This window comes from Mustelus asterias, chromosome 12 (genome assembly GCF_964213995.1).
Source record: "Mustelus asterias chromosome 12, sMusAst1.hap1.1, whole genome shotgun sequence".
In the NCBI taxonomy this organism is placed as follows: Eukaryota; Metazoa; Chordata; class Chondrichthyes; order Carcharhiniformes; family Triakidae; genus Mustelus; species Mustelus asterias.
The window spans coordinates 7,118,997-7,125,809 of NC_135812.1; the positions used below are offsets into that span (position 1 = coordinate 7,118,997).

Sequence of the window (6,813 nt, forward strand, 5' to 3'; positions counted from 1 at the left end):
CTTACTTCAGGGTTGTATCCCCTTTCAATGTGATCAAGGGCACTGAACGCTTGTTGCACTAGGTGTTTTGATGTCTGAATGTTGATCGCACAACTGCTGATCGAGTGCTGGATTGACATACTAATCACAGTGTTAGTTGCTTCCTCCAGTTCTCTGCTGTTCCGTGCCTGTGAGGGAATCGGGCCTTGTTTCTCTTGGTCACTGGCTAAATCTTCTACACCTGACCATTTCTGAAACTCACTTGGAGTCCCATCACTCTGTTCATCTTCCTGATCTGATCCGTATTCTGTGGCTGTTTCCAAGCACACACTGCTATCCCCCTCAGAATTCTCTGTGCTATAGGGTTTGTTATTGTAGTATAATAACCCGGTCTCTAAATCATCATCTGTTAGTTGATTGTCAGAGCTTTCATACATTTCTTGCTCTAATGCAAGATCTAGTTCATATAATTCTTCCAGGACATCTGTCTCATGTTTGGCGGGTTGGGTTTCAACTGACTCAGTGTCGTAGGACTGTTCAATCCTGTTCTGTGGGCCATTGCCAAGTTTATCTTTGTCGTAAACCTTTGCCTGGGTTCTGGATCCTGTAGTGGCCTCAGGTTGATTCCCTTCTGTTTTCCAGCAATCATACAGAACCGTAATCTGCTGCGACGGTTCAGAGTTCAGATTCAAACTTCTGACTTTGTCGGCTGGTTCACTTTCTTTCGTTGGACTGAAGCTCGTCCTACGTCCCAAGTTATAATAAGAACATCCTGGAAAATATAAGATAAAATAAAATTGGACTTGCCATTTCCTTTCTTTTTCCTTCACCACGCCCTTGTCTGCTAGAGGCAATTACTGCTCGCTGAGGTGGAAGTTCAGGAATACCCGTTTGCCACTGATACGCTAGCTAGCTAAGTGGTCAACTTTCACATGTGCATCCTGTGCCGCAGCTGTACAACCACCAAAGGGGGCATTACACCACCATTGAACATGGAGCTTTCCAACACAGGCCATTAGACAGTGCTGTTCTGTAGCCCGGGTGCAATTATACATATAAGAAAAGGGAATGGAAAAAAACAGTGCAGTGTGTTCCCCACTGTAATACTGTACAGTGTCTCCCCCCCCCTCCAACCCCCACCCCCCTGCCCCACCCCCTAACCCCCCCCCCCCCCCCCCCCCCCCCCTCCCAGCCCCCACCCCTCGACCAATGTCCTGGGAAAGGTGAATAGCTGAGGCTTAATCAAAAATCCGAGAAGTTCCTCTCCATTCACCTAAGGCAATCAGTCAAGCAAACTCCAGGACACCTTAATAAAGCTTGAGTGTCACTAATCCCAGCTCCCCCACAACATACCTCCCACACATTGACATTTCTCAGTCTGTCAAGAATGTGTTTATAGGTAACTCCAATTCATTGTCTCAGCGACTGCTTTTTCAAATCCCACACGCAACAACCTTAACAGTTATATATTAGATTTTACAGTCTAATGTTAAAAGTTAGGATTTTACAAACAACACTTGCTAGTCAAAGAAGAATCATAGAATCCCTGTAATGCAGAAGGAGGCCATCTGACCCATCGAGCCTGCACCGACTCTTTGAAAGAGCATCTTTCCCAGGTCCAATCCCAATCCCTGTAATCCCATACATTATGTGGAGATGCCGGTGTTGGACTGGGGTAAACACAGTAAGAGTTTTAACAACACCAGGTTAAAGTCCAACAGGTTTATTTGGTAGCAAATGCCATTAGCTTTCGGAGGGTCCCATTTGCCATGGTTAATCCACCTAACCTGCACATCTTGGCTACAAAGGGGCAAGTTAGCATGGCCAATCCACCTAACCTGCACATCTTTGGACTGTGGGAGGAAACCGGAGCACCCGGAGGAAACTCACGCAGACACGGGGAGAATGTGAAAATTCCACACAGTTACCCAAGGCCGGAATCAAACCTGGGTTCCTGGCGCTGTGAGGCAGCAGTGCTAACCACTGTGCCACCGGGCTGCCCTTACAAAGTCCTTACCATACTCTTACAAATTAACGTTATACTTTGTAAAGCAGAATATCTCAGATTTGATTCAGCATCTGTACTGAATCAGCTGATCTCAACTGAGTCAGTGGTTTGCTCACTGCAATGGTCTCAGTACTCCAACTGGGGAGGTGAAAACAGTCTGAGTCATTTTCACATTCCTGGACTTCTGATGCAGAACTCTGTCCAGTGACTCCTGCTAGAAATGTACGTCAGTAGATGTCAAGAGCTGAAAGAAGGAAAGAGCTGTATTTGTACTGCACCTTTCACTAACTCAGGGTGTCCCAAAGTTCTTTACAGTCAATTAAGTATATTTAAGTAAAAGGCTTCATTTCCATCATGCTTTTTGTGATCACCAGTTGTCACAAAGCATTTCACAGCCAATGAGGTACTTTGGAAGTGCGGTGTTGTAATATAGGAAATGCAGCAGCCAGTTTGCACACAGCAAAGTATCACAAGCAGCAACGTGACGTTGGTTGAAGGATTTTATACGGTCAGGCCTTTGGGGAGAATTCTCTGCTTTTCGTGGAATCTCTTTTGCTCATTGAGAGGGTAGGCACGGCCTTGTTTCAAGCTCTCATTTCAAAGATAGTGCCCCTCAATACTGCACTGGAATCTGAGCCTGGATTGCCTCCTCAAACCTGGGTTTGATTTAGATGTGATTTGATCAATTTGAAAGCACAATCTTCTGACTCAAAGGTGAGACTGCATCCATTGGGACACGCCTGACAGGATTGGGTTAGGCTTTGACGTACTTCAGATTGCAATAATAGTGATGTTCACAAACTTGGAGAGAGACAGTGGAGGACTGTTGACACATGTGGAACCATACTCCAACTTTTATTTTGCAAAATATCTGAAAGAACATTGCAGACGTTTCAAAATGGCCATCACAAAAGTGCAATAAAATCAGGTTGTTTACATATAAAATGTTACACTCTGAAGGGCTTCAATACAGTCAAAGAAACATTACAGACATTTCAAAATGGTGCAATGGTATTTTTGTCTACAGAGATCAGGTTGTATTCTGAGGTGCAATTGTGATACATGTAATATTCACTGCATACATTCAAGGTGAGTCATACAGCCTGAGGGGGTTCTGCTCCCCTTGGTTCACAATGGCTGAAAGGTATTAGACAGCATCTTTCCCCCATTGCGCCTCTGCACAGCTGACTCAAATCTTAGTGCATCCCTCAGCATGTAGTCCTGGGCTTTGGGATGTACCAGTCTGCAGCACTCAATCAGGAACAACTCCTTACACTGGAAGACTAGCAAGTTTCAAGCAGAGCTTCTTTCACCGAGTTGATGATCCTCCAGCTGCAGCTGATGTTTTAGTTTAGTTTAGTCTAATTTATTTATTAGTCACAAGTAGGCTTACATTAACACTGCAATGAAGTTACTGTGAAAATCCCCTAGTCACCACACTCCAGCACCTGTTTGGGTAACACTGAGGGGGAATTTAGCATTCCCAATGCACCTAACCTGCACAGCTTTGGACTGTGGGAGGAAACCGGAGAACCCGGAGGAAACCCACACAGATACAGGGAGAAAGTGCAAACTCCACACAGGCAGTGACCCAAGCCGGGAATCGAACCCAGTGTTTATCTCAGTGTGCATCCCTGGGAACAGCCCGCAGAGCACAGATTCCTGTGTCATGGAGCTGTTCGGGATGAACCTTGATGAAAACAATCTGATCTCTCTCCAGACTTTCTTTGCAAAGGCACATTCCACAATGGTCTCTTCCCCACCAGTCACCTCGAGGGTAACGTGTGGATGGAGTGAGATTCCAGGTGTGTAGGCAGGACCTGACGGTGAATGCCTTTCTCACCACCAGCCAAGCTAGGTCTTGATGCTTGTTTAGAAGTTCTCGGGATGAGGTATTCTGTCAGATAAGGCTGACAGTCTGCTCTGGGAACCATCTGACAGGATCCACCATCTCCTTTTCCCTCCAGGACATTACGTGCAGACGACATCTTGATGGACTTGTGCTCAAAAGCATTCCTCTGCATAAATTATTCCACAAGGGAGAGGTGGTATGGCATGGTCTATTACTTGGAGTGTTAAGCAGCAGCGTGGCCAGACTGGGGACAGGTAGCAACTCAGCACCGAGTGACACATCCCGTTTGCGTACTAAGGATCTACACACAGTTTGATGCAGCCGCACACAAAGGTTGCTATCAGGATTAGAGTGATGTTGGACACGTTTCTTCTCCCTTTATCTAGAGTTGGGCTCCCAAACTGAGTTTGCAGAAGCCTGGTGTTCCATGGGTCTCCTTCAAGGGTTCCACGGTTGTTCTGGCCGGGACCCGAAATGAGCCGGGGTCAGGGGGTGCGGTTGGGAAATGAACTGGGCTGCAGGGGAGCCGAGAAGAGCTGGGGCCAGGCACCCCATGAAGAGCCAGGACCAGAGGGCACTGAGAGGAGCCCAAGCTGGGTGACCAGAGAGGAGAGAGTGGGTAAGGGTGGATGAGGATGAGAGAGAGAGAGTGTGGGTGAGGTGATGGTCCAGTGGTATTATTGCTAAATTATTAATCCAGAAACTCAGCTAATGTTCTGAGGATCCGGGTTCAAATCCCACCACGGCAGATGGGGGAATTTGAATTCAATTTTAAAAATCTGGAATTAAGAATCTACTGATGACCATGAAACCATTGCCGATTATCGGAAAAACCCATCTGGTTCACTGATGTCCTTTAGGGAAGGAAATCTGCCGTCCTTACCCAGTCTGGCCTACATGTGACTCCAGAGCCACAGCAATGTGGTTGATTCTTAAATGCCCCTCTGAAATGGCAATTCAGGATCATAGAATCCACAGAATCCCTCTTAACTGCTCTCTGAAATGGCCTAGCAAGCCACTCAGTCCAAGGGCAACTAGGGACGGGCAATAAATGCTGGCCAGCCAGCGTTGCCCATGTCCCATGAATGAATGGTTAGAGTGGGTGAGAGTGAGAATGGGTGCGGGTGAGAATGCCCCCCCCCCCACCCCCCCCGGAACATGGGGGTTGTAAAGGTGTACTGTACCACATGGTGCCGTTGTGACGGCAGAGTAAAGAGGGGTTCTGCTTTGAGGATTATCAGATCTCTCTTCTCCTTGAAAACTTTCAGAAACTTTATACAGGCAGCAGCTTTCGTGAAGGTCACATCAAAGTATCCAATGCTGGGGAGGTTCTGCAGACAGTAGACATCAGCAGCTTCTAATCCACAGGAATCAAGGGGATTCTCTTAATGGAGAAGAACGGTCCTTGGTGCACCTCCTTCGCTTTCTTTCACCACCACCCTAACAGTGTTATATACTCCCCTGGCTTGGGGCCCAACTGGTTGCAGCCATCACCTCTAAGTTCCTGATGTTAGGCACTGGAGTCCCTTCAAGGAGAACAAACAACGACTGAAGAGATTCCAACACCAAAGAGCAAGAGGACAAAACCTCTGCTGAAACCCCCAGCTTAAGAAATGAAACCTCGAGAAATCAACACTTACATAAATGCAGAGGGAAGCATGATCAATGTCCTGGGCAAATCACCTTCATCATCAGGGTTTCACCCCTGCCAGGTAAATGGTTTGACAACTCCAACTTTTTTGTAATATACTTTTCCAATTCAATCAAATCAAATCCAATTCAGAGTCTCAACAAGTTGAGACATTTCAGATCCAGGCTGACAAGACAGGGCGAGCGACCAAACCACCCTGTCCTGGGCCCGATCTACATGAGCCAAGCTGATTGGAGAAGGGGGAGGTTCCTCCTCCAAGACTTGAGCTCATTTGCATCTTAGCCAAAAGACCGAGATGCCGCTTTAAAAAATTGCTTCATATGAAACATATGAAGCCTCAGTATAACCCAATGACCTCAACCAAGTGCGGCCGACCATGGGCTGCCAACCATACTACACTTGATCTTAGCCAAAAGGCCGAGAAGCGATACGCCAACTTTTTTTTTGCAATGAGAGAACAAGAACATTTATATAGCTATATTTTATCACTAAGAGACTTTCCACCAAAGTGCTTCACAGTGAATTACTTTAAAGTGCAGCTAACTGGCTCAAAACCAATCCCACTATCAGCAATCAGATGGATGTTTGATAATTATGAGATGAACACTGAGCCAGGAGAACTCTCTGCTCTTTGCCTAGTGCCCTGGCAACCTGGTGTTCATCTGAACTACCGAAACAGGCAGATGGTTTCTCCTCAATCCTGTGTGGAATTGTCAACAAAGTTTATTTATTAGTGTCACAAATAGGCTTACATTAGCACTATATTAACACTGAAGTTACTGTGAAAATCTCCTAGTCGCCACACTCCGGCGCCTGTTCGGGTACACTAAGGGAGAATTTAGCATGGTCAATACACTAACCAGCACGTCTTTCAGACTGTGGGAGGAAACCAGAGCACCCGGAGGAAACCCACGTAGACATGGGGAGAATGTGCAGACTCCGCACAGACAATGACCCAAGCTGGAAATCGAACCCGGGTCCCTGGTGCTGTGAGGCAGCAGTGCTAACCACTGTGCCAGCGTGCTGCCCAGATTGGCCTCGATTACATGCTTATGACTTGGAGTACAGAGCCCCCGGTATCAGTGTTTAGATGGGAGAATGTTGGGGGGAACAAAGGGGGAAAATCTATAAAAATATTTGAGAAGTTGGCAAAGGAGGATTAGAAAATGACATAATTTGGTGTACAAACACTGACAAAACTATTCTTCATTACTACAACTTTCATACCTTTCTCAGTTGTGATTTGGGCTTCTTCTAAGTACTCAGGTTTTCTCCCTTTGCTGGCCTTCTCCTCCTGAAGTTGTTCCTGCTCTCTCCTGAAGC

At 46.5% G+C, this 6,813-nt stretch overlaps 1 pseudogene; it reads right to left on the bottom strand.

The window, feature by feature from the left end:
- Window positions 1-5,713: 5,713 nt before the first annotated feature.
- Window positions 5,714-5,919, bottom strand: LOC144502089 (U2 spliceosomal RNA; annotated as a pseudogene).
- Window positions 5,920-6,813: the final 894 nt, after the last annotated feature.